Source organism: Coturnix japonica, chromosome 4 (genome assembly GCF_001577835.2).
Source record: "Coturnix japonica isolate 7356 chromosome 4, Coturnix japonica 2.1, whole genome shotgun sequence".
In the NCBI taxonomy this organism is placed as follows: Eukaryota; Metazoa; Chordata; class Aves; order Galliformes; family Phasianidae; genus Coturnix; species Coturnix japonica.
This window is the reverse complement of record NC_029519.1, coordinates 58,534,110-58,555,435: the sequence shown is the minus strand read 5'-3', so window position 1 is coordinate 58,555,435 and position 21,326 is coordinate 58,534,110. Positions and strand designations below refer to the sequence as shown.

General features: G+C 43.6%; 1 protein-coding gene across 2 annotated transcripts in view; it reads left to right on the top strand.

Moving 5' to 3' along the window:
* The first annotated feature begins 2,276 nt into the window (after window positions 1-2,276).
* CRACD (capping protein inhibiting regulator of actin dynamics) overlaps window positions 2,277-21,326 on the top strand; it is a 106,157-nt gene continuing 87,107 nt past the window's right edge. Inside the window, exon 1 of one of the 2 annotated variants that reach the window (XM_015862221.2) lies at window positions 2,277-2,470. The gene's annotated coding sequence lies outside the window, so the exon portion shown is untranslated. Of the gene's footprint in view, window positions 2,471-2,604; window positions 2,805-21,326 lie in introns of those variants that run through there. The other variant, XM_015862222.2, reaches the window with a different exon arrangement.

Sequence of the window (21,326 nt, the reverse complement as noted above, 5' to 3'; positions counted from 1 at the left end):
CTGTGTTTTTTGAGTGCTGCTTAATTTTCAGCTACAGTACGATAGCTGAAATGCCAAGTCATGGGCTGAAACAGTGATTGAGCACCTGGTGAGACGGCAGGGCCAACCCAGGGGAGCTCAGGTGCAAGCAATGCATCTGAGTGACCAGAAGGGGTGGAGCCAGGATTCATCCCTTCCCAGACCTCATTTAAGGGTTGGCAGTGGAGGTGGGGGTATCTCACTGGAGATCTCTGCCTACCTGAGGCCTTCTAAAGGTAAGTTGATTTTTTAACTTTGTTTCTGTGTCCGCTTTTACCGCATTTGGGCTTGTCTGCATTTGCTGCAGCCAAAGACAAATCTGCAGCAAATCTGATGGCTGATATTTTCCTGACAGTAGTGTGATTAGTTCACTCTGTCTGTCTGTGGCTGATGCATCAGAGGGCTGTGCTGCCTTCCATTAGGATGAGGATGGCTAAAAAGATGGGTGCAAAGGAACATTATGAGGTTTAATAAGAGCGAGTGTAAAAGTCCCACACCTGGGAGGAATAACTGCATGCATCAGTACAGGTTAGGGTCCAACCAGTTGGAGAGGAGCTCTGCGGGGAAGGACCTGGGTGTCCTGGTGAACAACAGGTTGGCCATGTGTACCTGTGTGGCCAAGAAAGCCAGTGGTATCCTGAGGTGGATTACGAAGAGTGTGGCTAGAAGGTTGAGAGAGGTGATCCATCACATCTACTCTGTCCTGATGAAGACACGTCTGGAATCCTGTGTCTAGTCCTTGGCTTCCTAGTTCAGAGATGAACAGGGACCTGGAGCATCTCCAATCTGTTCAGCCTGGAGGAGACTGAGAGGGAATCTTATCAATGCTCAGAACTTTCTGAAGGGTGGGTGTAAAGTGAATGGGGCCAGGCTACTTCCAGTGCTGCCCAGCAACAGGACAAAGGGCAATGGAAACAAGCTGAAATAAAGTTCCATATGAAAATGAGAAGCAAAGACTTCTTTACTTTGAGGGTGACAGAGCACAGGGACACGTTACCTAGAGAGGCAGCAAAGTCTCCTCTGAAGATATTCAAAACCCTCCTGGAAGCTTTCCTGTGCAACCTGCTGTAGGGAACCTGCTTTAGCAGGTGGTTGGGATGGATGATCTCCAGTGGCTCTTTCTACTTAGCTTCAATACTGTTATGTATTTTGTTAATACAAACAGAAATGAGTGGCAGTGTGGCTATTGCTACTAGTAAACAAAGCTCTGAATGAAGTTTTGCCCTGGGCTTTTACTTATGTTGACATTGTTTTATCTGACGTGTGGGTTACTGGACTAAAGCTGCATGTGCAGTCAGTCCATCTGTACTGATTTTCTTTGGGTAAATAGAAGTCAAAGAGCAGTAGACTACTTCTACCCCGGCTGCTCCTTGCTTTTCGTGGTGTATTTCTGCCATCTAGTGGACGTCTGTCTTTCTCGCGATCTTAGCACACCGCAGATTCAGGTTGTTCCATGGAAACTTGATACATCCACTAAATTCGGAGTGAAAGAACTATTTAGAAAGCCATGTAATTCTGCAACCCTTGCTTTGCCAGAGAGGTTTACAGCTGCACTCACTTTGCAGAAGGAGCGTATTCTTAAGAAGAGATAGTAAATCTCGATTCAGCTTATAGCTTCTCTTCCATGAAAGCACAAACATTGACGATATGAACAAAAGTCTCATTTAACTGAGCAAACTGAGAGATCTGAACTCCAGCCTGGGGCTGTGCTCACTGCCCTGGGGTGTCTGTTCTGTGTTCATCGCTCCCTGGTGGGTGCGGAACCTTTTCCTGACACCCAGCTTGGACTTCCACATCCCCCAACACAGCTCCATGCTGTTCCCTCGGGCCCTGTTGCCGTAACCAGAGAGCAGAGATCGCTCCGTCGTGGAACTGTAGGCTGCCACGAGGCCTCCCTTTAGCATCCACAGCAGCAGGTTGTTCTGTGTGCTCCTTGGGATGCCAGCAGTAGTAAAACCTCGCAGTAGATGGCTGAGCTGTGGGAGCGGGGCCCTGATAGAGGTGGTGGAAGTACTGGGTGTAAGGATGCAGAACAGAGGGAAGGCTGTCTCCCACACTGCTGTGCCGGGGCACAGCTCTGGCAGTGCCGGTACCTGCCGGCTCCAGCCTCACCCGTTCTCCTTTTTGCACCACCCCAGGTGCCGAACCCCGCCCGCGGCCGCGCTGCCCTGGGGCGGCTCCCTTGGCTGGGCGGTGCGGTGCAGCCCGGCGGCGCTCCTCCCGCCGCCGCCCCTCGCAGGGCGGGCTGGACCGGGCCGGGCAGGTATCGGCGCTGGCTCCGGGCCTTGGTTCCAAGCCTTGGCTCCGGCTCGCACCCTGCGACCGGGCTGCCCGCTGCTGTGGGCGGGCGCGCAGGAGCGCGCGGCGTTGCATCGCGCTGGGAGGCGGCACGTGGCGCCGCGCCCCGTAAGGCGGAGGGACGGCGGGGCGAACTACAGCAGCCGGCGAGTCGGTAAGTGGCCGCCTGCCGCCTTTGTGCGGGGGACGGAGGCGAGCGGGGGTTTCGGGCGGCGCTGCCGGGGGGTTCCGTGGCTCTCGCATCCCTCCCGGCCGCTCTTTGTTAGCGTTTCCCAGCGCGTCCGCGTGTCTTCGGGCTCCGCTGGGAAGCAGAACCCGCGAGGAGGATGGCACGGTCTCGCCCGGCGCCTGTCAGAGCGGCACCGCTTTGTCTGAGCGCAGGGAGCTGTTTGTCACGGCGCTGCCATCGCGTTACGGTGGGCGACCGAACCCGGCTCTCGTCGGGTGTGAGCGGCGTGCGGGCTGCGGGCTGCTCCCGGCCCTCCCAGGTGAGCCGGGGTGGGGCTGTTCTGCATGGAAAACTGTCCGCTTCGCCTTGGGAAATAAATGCGTGTTTTAGAGAAAACGACGCGAGCTGCGCGTCTTTCTTTCTGTACGTCATGAACGGTTTTCTTGGCGATCGGGTTATTACCGTCAGTAAATGACAATTCCGCATCTCTCCGGTTGTAGTTCTGTCCCTGCTCTGTCCTTTCGGGTTAACCCGAAGCGTACGGTACCGGCGGTGGGCAGCGACCTGGAAACCACAGCCGTGAGCCTGAAAAATTAATGCTCCGACAATGGTGGCACGGAAAGCGATCCGCTGCTGCGGGGAAGGGGGGGGACACGGGCAGCCTTGGCAGTACCGGGCGGTACTGAAAGCCGCTGCGCACCCGCACGTTGTGTGCCGTCCCCAAATAGCGTGCGGCCGTTGTGCGGGGAGGGAGAGCTCTTTCCCTAGATACAGAGCCCTCTGCGCTGCCCAATGGCAGCCGTGTGTGGCAGGTGCTGTTCTGGCAGATTGGAGACAATACATTGGGGTCAGAACTGATTTCTTAATTCGATGTGGGGTAACGCAGGCCGAAGAGATTCCCGTCATTAAAATAATTCCGAGTACAACGTGCATCGATGTACCTGGATCGGAGCATGGATCAGTAGGCGCGTTATGGTGAGAGTCTGTAACAAAGCCACCGATACACTGTAACACAGCAGTCATTGCCGCTTATACTGGTAATATGCTTCGTGCGGTTTGAATCCAGGTCAGGAACTCATCGTCTTCATAAAAGCAGCCCTTCCTTGCTCTGTAGGTCTGGAGGCTGTGTTTGGGTTGGGGTATTTCATCCCAGTAATGATCCTGAACAGAGCGCTCTGAGTCTATTGAAACTTTAGGTGAAAGTGATTGGTATATTTATTTATGTCGCTGCTTTATGATAATTAAGAGAATTACCCAGAAATCTTTATTAATCAGTATGGCACACAGCAAAGAGATTGCTCCCAATTGCCATTGGGTCTTTCTTCTCCAATAGGAAAATGTATCTCAAGGCATCCCCTCCTCAAATGAGGGAGCCTTTTCAGATACCCACTTGGACAATCCTGCATTTTAAAGAGAGTTGATTCACACTGGTAAACAAGTTTCTTATTGCATATGCTATATAACATCATTTTTAGAGTGCAGTGATGGGAGACGTGCTCAGTCCAAGCCAGGAATGTCCTGTGATGTTCTGTGATAAGACCATCACATCTGCTCATCTTTGATTTCTTACAGGTGATTTTGGCTTGTTGTCTTCTGAGGGTAATGCTGGTGATGGCAGGGCAGAGCCAATAACCTATTTGATGAAATCAACATGTATTTTTTAGCTTCCTCCAAACTGAAACAGAACAGGTTTAATCTCAAAAGGGACCGTATCCGTGGCAGTAGCTCATCATTTGAACTGCAGGTGGTAAAAAGCTGCATTTTTAGTTTCCCGGTTCTGATAACAGCAATGAGAATGCTGAAGTTCTGAGGTTTTTCTCCTGCTTTGTCATGCAGTTATTCTGAATACTGCTTTCCCAGTTATCTCAATCACTGGAAACTGATATATCCTTGTGAGCTATGGTGCTCAGCTTTATTTCAGTATGAACTGACTGTAGATGTCAGGAAAGGCCTTTTAAAATACAAAACTCCCGACATCATAAGCACTGAGTGAAACATGATGATCAGTTCATGAGCGTGAATGTATCTTGTTGTTTTTTTCCCTCACATAAAATCCGTGTACAGCCTTTGTTCTGTAAAGGCTCAAATAAGAGAATTATAGCAAATACAGACAAGCCTACCCCTAGCATTTAGAAAAATATGGTCAATTCCTTTGGCATCAACAACCTCAGGGCAGCGTGGTTGTGTGGAGCTGCCTTTAGTGTGGTGTAGACGTGGAGCTGCTCTGACCACATAGATGTTTTCATGTTTGAGCAGGATTTAATAAAGTGGCCTGAAATGCATGCTGGAATAGAATTCATTGGTTTCACATAATGTGATAGAATGCCACATAACGTTGCAGCATGAACTGTAATCACATTAGTGCTACCTCTGGACAGGCTAAATTCTGTTTTTTATCTGTTCAGTCAGAGTTGGATAAGAAGTGTGTTTGTTTCCGTGGTGATCCTGTGAGTTCTGTCTTTAAGAAACAATGATGGCTGTGTCGACCTTGTGCTTATTGTATCGTACCACTTCCTGGATGCACTCCTCTCGCTTCTCTGCCTCGCATATAACACAATTTCTTTGTTGAAGAACAAAATTACATTTTGTCAGAAGCGTATTACATTTGCACTTAGTTTACCTTCAGCATTTATATTCATAATTTCCTACGAAGGAAAAAAATTGTCTTCTTACATATCGATTTTAACTAATAACATTCGAAGAGCGTGTTACACGGGCTGAATTACAGTGATTTGTTTAATTATGTTTGGGGGGAAGAAAAATGTAAGGGTCTTGCTGTGTATTATCCTGGGTAAATGGCTTGTGCTGCAGTTGTACCATGCATATTAAGTGAATATAATTCAAATGCCATGATAAATGTGTGCTCTACATTTGTGCACTTTTAAAGACAGCTTAATTTCTTCTTTGTGTGGAAATCTCTGGCTTAATTAAAGAAATACCAGTTTCGTACCTCTGAAAAGCCCATTTAAGAACATACTCTTAGTTATCTCAGCCCATGGGGCCAGGTGTTGTAGTTAAGCCAATGTAATTATCACCTTTCTGCTGACCACGTGCACCTGTGGTAACTGACTCTTAGAGAGTGAAATCATTGAAGTCAAGCACTTCACATCCCCTGAATTGCCAACTCTATTGTTTTAGTTATAACAACTATCTAGCTTAATTTCCTTAAACTTCTTTTCTGCCTTCAGAAAACCTATTTATTCAGGTTATTTTCATATAAAAGCTCTCCTGGTGCTCTAGTGCTTAGATGGGCAAAATGCAGTGCATGCATTATTGACCTGCTTGCATGTCTTTTTCTCATTGCTCAGCTTATTCTGAAAGTCAGCAGTTAGAGCTGGGCAGCTTGATGAACCTGGTGATGGGCAGAGAGGCTGCTGTGGCAGCGTGCTGCACAGGGATGAGATTTGCTGTGAACTGAAGATGTGGAGAGAGTAGGGTGAGAAGAACTGAGCTGTACAAGGTACTTTCATGTGGCTTTTCAAAGCAAGTTGACTTTGTTCAAAGTAACATGCAGTCTTTCCCTGTGATCTTTAATAAATTCTCGTGTGAAACTGTTTAGCAGAGAAAAAGCAAAGTGACCTGTGGAGCAGTTTGGCACAAGGTAGAAGAGAAAGGAAAAATACTGAAACTTTTGTAAATCTGTGGGTATATGCTGTTGCACAGGTGATATAATTTGGTTGTGGGACCATCTGCCAACAAAACTGAACTCTCTTTCCTCTAATAATGCTCATTTACTGTGAAGCTTTGTAAGGTCTTAACTGTGTGAGCTGTAGGCAGCAAAGATCTGCATTTTCACCATCTTCAAGACATCCTGCATGAATTTTTGGTCTTATGTCTACAGAGTATTGTAGTTTTCACCTGTTCACATGTGAAAATTTAGCAATTAAGGTGAGAAATTCCATGTTTCTCATTAACACCCAGTACTGCAGAGCATTTGTAGTGGTGACTTCAGTGGTGCTTACTGCATACATAGTTGGAGAGGGGCTGTGAATGTTCTGGATACGAAATTAAAGTTCAGTGATTTGATAGGACAAAGACACTGTGGTTATAATCAACAGGGAAAGGTGGTAGTTCTTCAGAAGTTCTGTGGTTTGTGATGAGTTGTGGTGCTAAATAAACAAAGTCATGCTACTGCGGTAAAGACAAAGCTGGAATTGTGATGTGCAAATAGGAGACTTGCATGAAGGATGTGAGAAGTGATGCTTCCAGCCTTGAAATAATCCTCATCACCTATATAATTGCATCCAGTTGGAGTGAGTGCTTCAAGAAAGATGCAGGCACACTGGGCAGAATCTGGAGGAGAGGAATTAAAACAATAGGAGACATAGAAAACATGTGCTTTGACGAAAGGTTGAAAGAAATTGGGGTTGTTTCAGCTCCAAGCAAAGAAGAGTAGCAGGGTAAGCACAACATGATAACCTTTGCATGTCATGGAGCTGCTGTGAAGCAGTATTCTCCATACCTGTGCTGGCTCACGTGATATGTAACAGGTTCAGCATTAGTGAAACTGAGGAAAGGGATTGATCACTGGACTGAGGTCTTGGGATTTTAGAATCGTTAACTTGTTGGAAAGTTAGTTGGGAACAGTGTAAATGTGTTTGATTCTTTCAGGAGCAGAGTAGTGGGATAGAGTGCACTTTGAGGTCACCTCTAGGCCTGTGAAACCCCAACACTTTGCCTCCTGGTGTTGATCACAATGTGACTTGTCCCCTTACAAATGCTGTTGTTGGACAAATTGCCTGTATGTGATGTTCTCCAAAGAGAGAAGGTGAGTGAGCAGAGATCACCAAATTTACAATCTCTCTTTTAGGGCCAAATCTCACATCCACTTCTTTCTTCCCAGGCACCAGCTGAGGTGCCTTCTATGAAAGACGAAAGTATAAAGGACTGAATTGCTTTGGGAGGAACCTAACCTGAGATCTGGGTGGCAAAGGGAAAGTGACAAGAATTGGAAATCATTGGCACAAACTGCACAAGAACTGCGTGATGTGTAGGATAGAACACAAGCACATGACATGAAGAAAGGGGAACTTAGGCTTTGGGGCAGATGACAAAAACTTGGCAAGGAATAAAAGAAAGTGCAAGAATCCTCATAGAGATTTTGACTCTTTGTATGTATTTGTCTTAACTTTACTGTTGTTACTGATTTTTGTTTTACCCACCTAACTCAAGCTCTAATGGATGCACAGGGTGGATCTGTCCAGCAGCAAGACAGGAGGTGGAGGCAATAAACTGGAATGCAATGGGTTCTGTCAGAGTATGAGGGAAAACTTCTTCGCTGTGCAGCTGATGGAGCAATGGCATGGGCTGCCCAGAGGCTGTTAAGTCTCCTCCTTGGAGATCTTCAGAAACAGCCTGGATGTGGCTCTGGGTACATGTTCCGTGTGTCCCTGCTGGAGCGGAGGTGGGACCAGATGGACCCAGAGGGCCCTGCCAACCTCAGCCATCCTGTGTGTCTGTGTGCTTGTTCTCAATGGAGAACTGGAGCTGTGTGCTGACAGAAGCTGTGGTCTCTGGCATCTGAGTCATTTGTTGCAGAAGCAGGAAGACATCTGAAGAAATCGAATTAGAAGGTGGCTTAATTAAAGCATTTTCATTCACTTGAATGATAAGCTTAGATAAAGGCACTGAAAACTAATTAAGGCTTGCTATTGCTATTCTGACTTTTTCAAACATTTGTATGGGGGCTTTTTTGTTTGTTTCTTTCTTTTTTAATCTTTGGTGAGTAATGGAGATAGCAATGTAGATAAAGACCAGACTCCAATTCTCACCGAGCTTAACATGAAGCTTTAGTTATTACTTTCCCAGCCCTGCAAATGATGTGAAATGGAGCAGCCTCTTATGACAAGAAGATCAAAAAAGCCTTAGTTTCCTATTTCTGCTTCTAGTGGCAAATCAGGCACATTTTCCTACCTTTCTTCAGAAGAAATCATGTCATCAGCTTTCACAAAGCTGTCAGAGCACCAGAAGCTGCTAAGAAAGAAAAAAATATGTGGCTAATTTTTTTTCCTTTTCTTTCAAAGACCCTGTTCTAAGCCTGTAGGTACTCAGCAGTAGCCTGTGTTGGCCTGTATGGGGGCTGTGATGAGACACAGTGCTCTGCTCCCAGGTCTGAAGCTTTGGTGCTCTCTGCTGCTTGTGTTTGGAGGAGTGAATGTCACCCTCATCTTGTATGTGGGGGTTTGGTTTTATTTCTGACCATCCTGTTCTATCCCTCCCTGCTGCCAATGCAAAGGTGGATTGTACTAAGCAGCTCTGATAGATGTTTTTTCTGGCAATTAATCTTTCAAGCACCCACACAGCCTGCTGAATGCTATCGTGAGTTACTAGATTCTGTATCCTTACACCAGCACCTGATATTTAATAAACTTCATGCTTCAGGTAACTGTGTTTCCTGAGATGGGATGGGGGGCCTACTGGCAGCCTGGTTTGGGTTACAGGCTGCTGTGGATGCAGGAGGAGCAGAGCTGGTGTACTGGCAATGGTCAAAGGGTGATAGTGGGATGAGGTTTGTGGAGACTGTATTGTAGCTTTTGTCATATCTACCAGCACAGCTAAAGAACACAAACGAGATAACCTTTGGAGCACCTCAGTGCTGTGACACACTTTTCCATCAGTTAAAGGCAGCCTTTCCAATCAGAGACTACAGACCAGAGGCATCACCTAAGTTTACTTTTTTCACCACCTAGGTGTTTTTTGCAGGGAAGTTTATATTGTCAAAAAGAACAAAAGTTAAGGTGAAGGATCATTAGTAATTCCAAAGGGCAGTTGAATGCTTTGATTTGTCAGACTGAATGGTGACAGTGAGGGTCCTGTTCTGCACAGTGTTATCTGCAGACTACTTATTTTCAAGTTGTAGATTCTCTCCTTTGAGAAATCACCTTCAGTTTGGCATAGACTGAAAACCAGGATAGGACATTTCAACTCTAGGTGGTTCTGAGATTGTCTTCTAGGGTGTTTGGAGGAGTACTTATCAATTTCTGGGAGAACAGGGTGGCTCTTTAGACTTACATCAGTGACAGTTCAGTAAAGAACGATTCTCCTGAGGAGGAGCAGATCTTTCTTCAGCTTGTTCTTCAAAGCTTTGATCCCTTGGTTGTCATGCTGAATGTAATGAAAGGCTCATCTAACCATGTGTTGCGAGACACAATGTGCAAGTATTGTCCTAGATCTGTGAATTGGCAGATGACCCAGAGACGTCTCTGCAGAGGACTGGAGGACCTACTTGGCTTAGACTTGACATTTTGCCAGCACTAGAGCAGACAGGAATCTATACTGAAGTGAATGACTGTGTATGTAGGTAAACGCTGTAATGCACACACATACTCTGTACTGTTACATTTGGCTTTGTACTGTTTTAAGCCTTAACAAATCTGAACTTTATTTTTGGTATGGGAATTCCTATACAGCATTTCAGTGGAAATGCCTCTTTGTCTGATCCATATCCAGGCAGTGGTTGTGCTGCCTTGGTCAAGAGGAGAGCTTGTTGTGTTGCTATATGATCACTGTGGGAGTATCTTCTGCATGTGTATATTGGGGTTGCACCATTCAGAAGGAATTCCAGGAAGTCCTGTTTCCTAACAAGAATGCCTATTCGATTTCTGGTGTACAGTGACACCACATTGTGTGCGTATGAGAAAAACATGAGATGGCATCTCTTCTTTTTGTCGATAAATGATGCTGTGGTGACATCATTGCTAGGAAGGTGTTGCCAATACAGTCCTTTCACTTCCATGTCAGTCACCATTTTGTTAGAGTGCCCCTCTGCTGCCATCTGTTGCAGGGCAACGAAGTGCATTGGAATATTGGCAGGAATGGTCAACCTGTACTGCCATATCACCAACATCTGCCTCTGACACTGTGGGGCAACATAACAAATTAGGAGGCATTACTTTCAGAGTAACTCTCGTACATCAGTATGTCTGTTAAATGCACTGTACCATCAGAAACAGATCTGTAGAAGGACAAATGTGCTTTGGGGCTGGAGCTGGGAAGGTCTTTAGTAGTGTCTTATCAAATTGCTATCTGGTGACCTTCATGAGTGCCACTCTGTATGTTTGCTTTTGGTCTTCGTGCTCTACGGAAGGAGCTTATGTTGAATTCTGCATCTGCAGGGACAGCAGCATCAGCTTTGCATTTCTCAGCAATTAATTGTGATTACCCACAGTCTCTTATCACTTAGGTTTCAGCTCTTTCTTGTGATTTCAACCTGTCAGTCTGCAAACAAAGAGCCTGCTTAGAGTTCTGTTTTATGCCCTTTCCTGACTGTGAGTGTAACTTTCCAAGCCTGGAGCATCTCCAACCTAGATCAGCCTGAAGAAGAAGAGACTGAGAGAGGATCTTAGCAATGCTTATAGAAATATTAAGGGTGGGTGTAAAGTGGATGGGGCCAGGCTCTTCTAAGTGATGCCCACTGATAGGACAAGGGGCAATGGGCACTAACTGAAACACAGAAAGTTCCACATGAATATGAGAAAGAAAGACTTTGAGGGCAACTAGGTACAGGAACAGGCTGTGAGAAGGGTAAGCAGGTAACTAATGTGGCTATTTTCCTGGGCAGTAAGAAGCTGAAGACATTTATTTAATTGATGAAAGATGTATTCCAGTATATATCTAATTACCTCTTGGTATGTGGAGATGGGATGGTTTTGTCTCCATAAAAGCATATGCACTGAAAGACCAGTTGCTGTTTTCAGGCCTTTCATTGGGTGACAGAATGAGTACTCTGTTTGCTGGCACTTTATAATTGCCTGGAGTTTGTAAATGATGTGAGCTCTTCATTAAGTGCTCAAAAGTTACCCTTCAAAAACATTCCAGCAATGTTTGCCTTTTAAATTTCTATAAAAAACCATAAGAGAGTCTCTGCAATGTAGGACGCAGATACAGTTGACTGCAGGCACCTGCAGATACCTGGTATCAGGCCCTAAATTCTGTATAAGCACTTATTTCCTACAGACACATGAAATACACGTAGTTCACAATAAATGAAATGACAGCTGTCTTTCTTACTTAAATGGCAAACAAAAATGATGTACATATAATGAATGAGTTATGCTCTGGTCCTTGTGTGGACTCCTGTCCAGCTGCACCCAGTTGTGAACCCAGTTGCCTGATACGCTTTCTGAGAACAAGTGAAGCACAGCTGAGCTTGAGAGAACATCGCTGCTGGAGCTGCTTCACTGGTCACTGGGTTTTATCTTTGCTGTAAAATGCTTTGTTAAGTTCATGAAAGATTAAGAGGAGAAGCAGTGCTTTGCCATGCGTATATTTGGTTTCTTGTCAGCAACATATGCTCTCCTCCCCTTCCCCTCATGCTTTTGGCCATTCTCCGAGTTGGTGCCATTTTTGCAACCTGTGCCTAATTTGATAATGGAATGCCTAAGATTTTGCTGAGGTGTGATAAGCGTGGCATGCTTCGTTCTGTTTTCATACAACGTTATCTTGTTTGGCATAGGATTTTCTTGAAAAGTAATTGATATTCATCATGTTCTTATTTTATCAACTGCAAACCACACTCATATTTTGCATTTTTTCCTGGGACTTCGGTAGCATGATGTTCAACCTTGCTTAATATATATACATGGTCATCACAAGCACTCGTCTCTTCACAGTGGCTATTTCATCTTTCTTCTTAGTTATTTTGTAAACCATATCTGATGGGGGAATGCAGAGTGGGAGATGTTTGCGCTGCGTGGATTATCTGTTCTTCACATGAGAACACAGTCAAAGATAGTGTAATCAAGTATAATGAATGCCTAAGGCAAGTTGAACTCTAATTGTTTAACTGTCTGGTACCTGGATTTTTTCTCTATTATTACTTAATGCATTAATAACATTCTGAATATACTGGTATTGTGGCTGCTTAATATTTTAACAAGAAATGGTTTGCAGGTTAATGCGCGCTACAGTGGTTTGACATTTGTAACTCCAGCATACTACATCAAATCACTCTGTAGTAGAGAAGAGTATTTTCCATCAGGAAAAGTTTCTTTTTCTATATATTCTGATGTCTGCCAGGGGGCAACTAACTATATATATCTCTGTTTTAATATTTCATGCGTTGTGACATCTCTCCTGTTCATAAAGCCAATTACAGCCAACCCTTGGTATGCTGTTTTTATACATGAAAGGCATTCACTGGTCAACACGGGCTATTTAAGACACAGACCGGGCTTCAGCAGCCTCATATAGTTGTCAGGATAACTTACAACAGACTTGCTCACCAAAGGCACTGTTCAGCATTGCTTTATGTGAATAGTTTCCTCATCCACCATGCTATTACTGTCTTGTAAAATAACAGATATAGGATTCTATGTGTTTAAGTGAGTGTGTTTCTCAAATCTGTTTTCCACTTTATGAAAATGTTTCTTTCTTCCAAGGTTCATAAACTTTATTCAGAAATCAAGTACATTCGATATATTCAGATTCCCCCCCCCCCCCCCCTTTTTTTTTTCCCTAAGAAACAGATGGTTTGTTTGCTATTTCCTTCTCTTCCTACATCTATATCTGTTTTTAACTATGAACAGTTTAATATAGCATTAGTGTCATGCCAGTCACTGTCATCATGCAGAATAAGAAACAGTATACGAAAATTACCCCCAAGAAATCAGAACTAGAGTGTCACTGCTTGCAATGGCAAGGGGATAATTCAACCTTTGAGATTTTCTACATTTTCAGTGTGAACTCCAGCAAGTTAGCAGGACACAAGAAAAAGCCACAGTCAAAATACCATGTCACCGCTTTGGAGCGTTCATCAGGTCCCGTGCTTGCTTTACTGCTGCAGTCACTGTGCTAAGGGACAGCTCAATTTCAAGCTTGTTACTGGCTGGCTATCCCGGAGAATGGGTGACTGTGAACAGTCATTCGCTTTGAGGAGTATAAGCTTACATGTCCTTTTTGCAACTAACCTGGTTTGTGGGCAGGTGAGCGTTTCCTCAGCAAGAGGGATTTTTTTCTGTAACCGCTAATTACTGAAGCATGGCAAAGTGTAGTGTCTCCCCCCAGGTCTATCCCCTTCTTTAGAAAAAGGCTTTTAGGAAAGGTTGGTGACAGCTGCAATCTGAGAAGATATTCTAAACTTGGCTTAATTGAAGGGTGTCATGAATATTTTTCATTTCTGTTTTAGCTCAGCCTATTTAAGTTGTTTGGTAAATGATCTAGGTCAAATCAAAATTAAAGTCTATGCTCTATGTACTGCATTTTTCCTTTTCATGCAGACAAGGCCTGTCTATGGGTAGAAAAGCAGTGCAAAGTGATTTAATTCCCAGTGCAGAATGTAAAATCACTCAGGGCATTAACTTGGCAGAGGAGGAATACTGGGTTGGCTGTGACCAAAGGCAAAACTGTGGGTCAGATACCTTCGTGGTAGTATTTGCTTTCACACCTGCTGTAGCTTCAGGCTGAGGTATTAACCACTGTTCTCCTCTTCTTGATTGTCTGTACAATAAATGCAGCGTAGCTTCATCTGCTAATTTGTCAGTATGATTCATATGTTATTCAGTGCTTTTGTGCTCCTAGACTGAACAAAGGGATGTTTGTGGTACATAACTGGAGTTCACAAGGAATACATTTCTCTTGAGAATACAAATAAAAACAGAAGATTCTGAAGGTGTTCTCGCATCTTTCATATGCGTGCATATACCAGTCTGTGCTTATGCTTAATGTGCAAGCACATGTGTTGTGCTTGTGTTCCAAGGTGGCAGGGCCAGTGGCAGCAGTGAGGCTGCAGCTCTGTTATGTCAGGCCAACAAGCAGCAAGTTCTTCACTTAACATGGAAGATAAGGAGGTTTGACGGCAATAATTCTGGTTTTGTAGATGAAGAGAGATCAGATCCCTGCTAGCACCTGCAAGAATTTATGGCTCAGTTATGACAGATCCAAAGAGATGTTAAATTTGCTGTCTAAAATAAATCGGAGGTCACAGTGATATGCCCGGGAGTGAGGTCAGTTTTAGTTGTGTGGACTCCAGGCTGACTTTGCACAAAGAGGAAACAGAAGAAAAGCCAAGGCTCCACAGGAACTCTTCTCTCACTGTTCTGAAGGATTCGATAGTTGGGCAGACAAAGTTCTTGATCAAGACAGAAATCCTGGAGCACCGGTTTTGGGCTTTCAGTTCGGAAGAGCATCAGGATTTGCAAAAACAAATCCCTAGCTGTCTTATTCATTAATTTGCATGTGGAAGTAGGTGTCTCCTCTTTGTATCTTCTTAACGGTGGATACATTTACCTGCCTGTACAAAATTCTCTCATAGTTTAAGGATCAGTGAGCCTTGCCTTGGACTCTTAACACAAACAGTGATTTAAAATATATACATATATATTTCCCTCAAGAATTTCTAGTTGCAGGAAGATTAATGCAAACGTCTTGCTTTAGCTTGATCTCCAAAGGCCTCACTCTGCTCTGAGATGGGTTGCGATGCTCCCCATAGCTTCAGCAGAGCAGCCTTCTGCCAGGTTAGGGGGATGTCTTTCACACCCAGTGGTGCAGGACCAGGGAAACTCTAATTTGTGTTTACTAATACATGAGGCAACTCTCTCATTTATGTCATGAATAAGATGAAGGTATAAAAAGAAAATAGCACAAGACAGCAAATGAGCAGAGTTGCGTAATATTGGCTGAGTGTGGCATGTGAAGAGCTTTCAAAGCAATGGGGAGAATCAGTAGACTTTGCACCTAGCACTGTAAGCTACTATTGGCTTTATTGGTTTTACAAGGCATTTCTCGTATTTCAGTGTTTTACTGAGTGCTACAGATCAGACGTGGGGAACTACAAAATTTGGCAGTGAATCTGTGACCCAGCTGTCCAAGGTAGATTTGCCACCAGGCAGCTCCAGTTTGCTGTGCACGCTTTCCATCATATCAAGTTGGTTATTTGCAAATGGACTTAACAATATATAATGTCAGAAAACAGTTTCTGTGCTGAAAGCATCTTTTTTGCTACACCTGAGGACAGAGTAAGTTGCTCTGGGTCACAAGATTCTACACTGCATGGCAAGCTGGGATCCAGCTCAGGGTATTCAGTCACCATGCCGTTTATCCAGGCTGCTATCACAGCAGTGGGGTATCGCTGCAAGCATCAAAAATGTCTGATGTGGGAGCACTCATTCTGCTTATGGTGGACAGGTAGATTAATCTAACCTAGTGTTTGCTTGACAGCTCCTTAAAGGGTATTTAGTCTGTTATTTTTAGCCAATGTCTTTAGTTTTCTATCCAGATAAGATAAGCATGAAGTAATTTTCATCCATTGTTTTTTAACTATTACTATTACGTTTTCATGTAGATGAATAGGTTGAAATGTCTGCTCTTCCAGAGAGCTTTTAAAGAAGGAAGCATGCTGACTGTTTTGCTGTGGATCTGTCATCTTACAGTCCAGATGGAAATGCATCCCTCTGTCATGGAAAGGAAATGTCTTCAATGTAGAGTTAATATATTTATCATAGTCTATGCAGCTGAAGCAGTTTGTCATAAACTAGGTGTTTCAAGAATAAATGTAATTGGGCTTTACGTAGCCTCGGTTGCAGTATGGCTCTTTTGAGATTTGTAGTCATGTTTTAAGAGCTGGGTGAGAATGCTGAGTATGTAAAGTTAGCTTCGGTTAAGGAACAGATGCTGGAGCAGGCAAGGCTTGGAGTTAACTCTCCTAAACCACTGAAACTCCTATAAACCAGTGCACACATGACAGTGGACACCAAGCCCAGATGGCTTGCTTCGTGGCCACCTACATCGGTTTTTAGCTGATGGAATACAGTATTGCAGGACATTTTCCCTGTAGGTGTTACAGAGAAGTTCCCCTCTCCTTCCAGGGATATGAACATCTCTCTACCCCCCTCAGAGGGTAATAGACTGAGCTGCAACACAATGCTACCCTGTGTCCCCAAGGCAGGGACTGGGGAACCTGACTCGCAGCACTTCAGTGCCAGGGGCTGGCTGGTGCCAGGAGCATTGAGTGGCTGCATCCACTGCCAGGAGCAGCACACAGTAGCTGACACTTGTGGATGAGGTCAGAAAGTCCCACCATCAAGTCTTTTGTAGCATATTTATGTGAAGGGAAAGAAATCTAATCTGGGTCCTTTGGGCTGCATGTCACACAGAGGTGTGTAATGAAAAGCTGATAGTTGAAATAAACCTTTTTTGCTTGAGTGTACTGTGCTATGGCACAGACATGAGAGTGAGGAATGCCTTCAGCAGCCACGGTGCAACTGATTGAGCTTTGTAAGACTGTTCTCCTGCTTTGCACAGAGTGCAGGATAACCCCTCAGATGGAAATTGGTCCTTGGAAATCATTTGTTTTCTATGTAGTTTGGGCAGATCTGATGCTTTTATCATTACTGTCTAGTCTAGCTGGGCATCAAGGCTAAAAAAGCTGTGCTAAGTTTCCAGAGGTCTATTTAGAACAGTGATACAAGTGATGTTCCTATCGCTGGCCATGGGGAAAAGCAGTTGCTGATGCTTTCAGGGAGAAAATTAGATCACAAAGAGATGTACAGATCAAATTTCTCAGAATTTTGTCTTCTAAAGCTTAGCATTTTTGGAATTCTTAAACTAGTCTGCAAATACATTTCCCCAGTTGTGAGCTGTGGCGTCTGTTTGTTTTAAGCACCAGATTTATAAACAAGAAACATTCAGAGCAGTGGAGCAGATAATACAGCACAAAGCAATTGTAGAATAAGTAAAGCTGGGTAAAGGAGAAAAAATCTAGGGGGGGAGGGGTCATTTTTGCTGTAAATATATACCATATTGCATAATAGAGCTCTCTTCAGATGAAGCACTATTCACATTATGAATAGCCTTTTCAAGCGAATGTGGCTCACTGGCATGGGCACTGAGAGCTGCTATGGCTGTCAGCATCTGTTCTTTTATTCCTGAAACAATCTTTACATCAACTGTCAGAGGCCAAAAGGATTTTTAACCATGGCGTAGCACTACACTGTAATTTTTCTAATACAGTCAGTCTGGCAATTAAAGATTTTTATTAAGACAGTGAAGCAAGTGCGGTTGTTTGTATGAATCTAGCTTGACAAAGCTCTTCCTCCGCACCACTGTTAGCACAGAAAGCATTCATTTTGTGGAATGACAGACAGCTTTTATGTAAATGGTGGGCAGTTCCTTCTGCTGTTTGAATCTTAACTCCTTTCTCGCCCTAAAAGCTGATAACCTGAATAACTACCTTACTGTGATCACCGTTTAAAATATAGCATCCTATTAACTCTGTTCTAAAGGAAAAGCCTTCTTTTGTATATGATTTTCAACAAGCGCACCCATCCCTTGTGCTTTGTTCTGATGTCTCTGTGAGGTTCCACATGGAAGTGTGAGTGTTGTTCTCGGGAGGTGGCTCTGCACATGCGGCTCAGCCCACATGGGTCTGTTTCACAGTTCTGCTCTGGCTGCTGGCCCCCAGCAAGGAGGGGCTACAGCCCTTCCAGACATGGGCATCCCTCCCTGAGGATGGGAGGCTGCGTGCTCAAAGCATTCAGAGCATTTGTATGGGCATTTGTGCTGTGGTCCTGCATGTCAGATGGGGGTTATGAACATGCAGGAATGGAGCAGGTGGTGGCATGGTGACAAGGAAGGATGTGGGAACTATCACCCACAGCAAGAGAAGTCACTTCATAGCATTTTATTAACCATGCCCCTTTCCATCGGCAGAGCATTTAGCAGCGTCAAGCGGCAGTGGAAGAAAGCAGTGCCAATGTTTCACTCATTTTATTATTGTTTTTACTACTATTTTTATTGACTTATTGGTTTTAGCAGAGCAAGTGGGCTTTAAATCTTCCATGGCAGTTGCCTCCTGCACTTTCCTTTAGTCCCAGCTTACTCAGTGCTGACTGTGTTAAAGTGATTTCTAATGGCGCTGTAGCCAGAAGAAAAATGGATTGCTCAGCATCCTGCCTGTAGCCCTGTTCTATTGCATCTGCTTTCTATTTTGAAGAATGTTAATCCTTTATTACAAGGATTAATAATCCTCTTACAAACAAAACAACAAATATACCCAACAGTAACAACAACAAAATGGTGTTATGTAAGTGATAAATAGTGAACCCTTAGTATGCTATCATGGGTGGGAATGTTTCATCACGAATACTTTATTGCCAGTAACAGGGACTCAGATCACCTTTCTGAATATTGCAGCACGTTCCCTCTTTGCTTACAGGCAGTGATTTGTTTCTATTGGCATGAATGTGTCTACAGGGGGTAAATTTTCAAAGAAATGCTTTGTAAGTTCAGTATCTGTCTAGTTTAAAAACCAAAATGCTAATGCTCTTGAAACAACATTTTCTTCCTTGCGTTTGAAGCATGGTAGGATGTACAAGCTCCAGGTAACTCTATGTACAGCACACTTCTTAAATGCATGGTAAAAACAACGATCCTTACAGAAATGCTTTGTTTCTTCGTCGTGTTATTTGTGGTATCAGAATGATGCTTTTTAAGCATAATAAGGTACTGAAGAATTGCGAAAGCTTTAAATCTCTGGAAGCTATGCAAATATGCGACAGAAGTATGGAGTCTGCATCTTGCTTTGTGCTGATGATGTATCCTAACCCGTCCTAGTGCTTGGTCAGTTGTAATACAGCCTTATGCACATGCAAATAATATCAAGTAGGAAAAGAAAGTGCTGTGTGGTATTTTGGTCTTTTGGATTAGAAAAAGCGGATTATTTTTCATTCTATGGGGATACATGTTTTTTGAGGATTTATGAATTTGTTATCATCTTGTCCTAAGTCATATCTGACTTTGTCTCCAAATGTGAAATGTAATTATTAGAGTGATGTGTCCTCACCACGATAATAACTATACGTGGGACATCATGCTATCTGGTAGCAACACACTGTTAGTTTCAATTAGCTGCAACAGCAGTCATGATTTATGCCTTCACTGTGTAGGACACAGAGCAAATCTGGAGGCTCACAGGTTTAGAGATTTAGTGATGCTGGCCTAGATGTAGGGGAATCCATCTGTTTGTAATTTGAAATGCTTAAAGTTGCAGCATTGTTCCCTGTTCTGAAAGTGGAGGCTTACAGCAGTAATGATTATAGGAAGGTCAGCTAATTATCCAGAAGTTCCTTTTTCCCCGAACACAACAATCTGTTGGACTATATTCCAAAGTCCTGATTTGAAGATTATGAACATTTGCTCATGAACATTTAACACCTCATTGCTTTTCCCCAAATGTCTCTTAAATGAAAGAATGATGACTCAGGAGGGAGATGCAGTTTCTGCTGGGATAGCTAAGCTGGTGGTTTTCATAATCTAATTATGGTTAAGTTGTTAAGAGATTAATTGGAGGCCTTAGCAAAGCTCACCTGCAGAGTTTGGTTAGCAGCAGCCTTTGGACTTTTTTTCTGCTTGTAGGATTCAAGTTCTCAACATTTCTTGAAGTTGGAGCCTTGCATGCTATTCTCCCCATTTTCTTTTCCCTTCTCATCCTAGAGCAGTAGGAAACCCCAGCAACCCCTTATTCTGATTTCTGATAGAGAAGATCCCATCCAGTCTCAGCTTATAGTGCTGGAAGACCTGGCTAACACAGCAGCTGTAACCCACTAGATCCAAAACCCAGCTCCCTGCCACTAGCTACAGACTAGCCTTTATATTTAGATATAATACTTATATCAGTTGAAAAGAGCAAGCAGAAAAGCACTTTTTTCCCCTACCACTGAACTTCTGCATTAAGAACCTTACCTCACCCTGGGTTAATGTATTTTGTATGTTCCTCTAGAGTTAAATGCCTTGTTACTGGAGGTGTACAAATGGACACCAAATTTCACTTCACAGTGGTTCAGATGTTCTATAACTGCTGGAAACCGAGTTGTTAGTTCTCACTTATCCTGGATAGTAGTAGAAAAAAATCCTAAGTTCCTGTGTAGCTCATGACGGCTGATTTAAACATTAGTCAGACAAGTGTCAGTAGTTTTGTTCTCCTTGTACCCCTCTGCACTTTCTGGCAGCCAGAGTTGTAGAGCTCACCATTTGTTTGATCTGCTGTGCTTTCCCTGAACACAAGGCTTCCTTCTTCTCCATTGCTTCTTAATGGGCAAAACTTCCACTTCTTCTAATCTCTGTGTCAATTTCCAGCACTCATGGGTATGCTAGAAAATGGGCATAATGCCTTGCAAGAACACCAAATTACCACATTTCACAATGTATTTGCTGCACTAGAGGTTTTTGTTTGTTATTGTTGTTTTTTCTTTTACAGGATTCCTAAAGCTTTGGAGATAGGGATGCCATGGGCACTCCATAGAACTCCACAGAACTGTTATCTGTGCAAAAAGTTCTGTACTTAGCAAATATTTTGGTTGTAACTTTCCTGCTTAATTTTTCAGTGAGAATGCGAGACTTGCGTTTCTTATTCCCATTGCAAAAGGAACTGAAATGAAACCTATATTTAAACGAGACTGGGAATGTGTTTTTTCAGGGAGCAAAATAACTATTTTCGACCACATGTTAATGAGCCACTTATTTCTCTCATAGCAAGTACAAGTAAAATTAGTGTTAGACAAATATGAGAATTAAAATAAAACCCCTCAACATTAATATTTATAGACAGGAAATAGTCTTAGCCACGTGTCTGTCAGTTGGATTAATGACAGAGATTTGATATTTCTATGGTCGCAACTCAGCTGTTCAAAGCATTCAGCTGGCCTTTCACATGTGCCATGTTTCCTTTGGGAATTTCTGGATTAGCCCATTCAACCAGCTGTTAATCCTGTTATTGGGATCTAACTAACTTCCAGTCAGTTTTTTTGACAGTTCTGCAAAATGCCTTTTTTGATGCATTGTGCATGTGTAACTTATCAATATCAACAGTCTGTATATAATTTTGCTTACTACCTGTAAAGAAATGAAT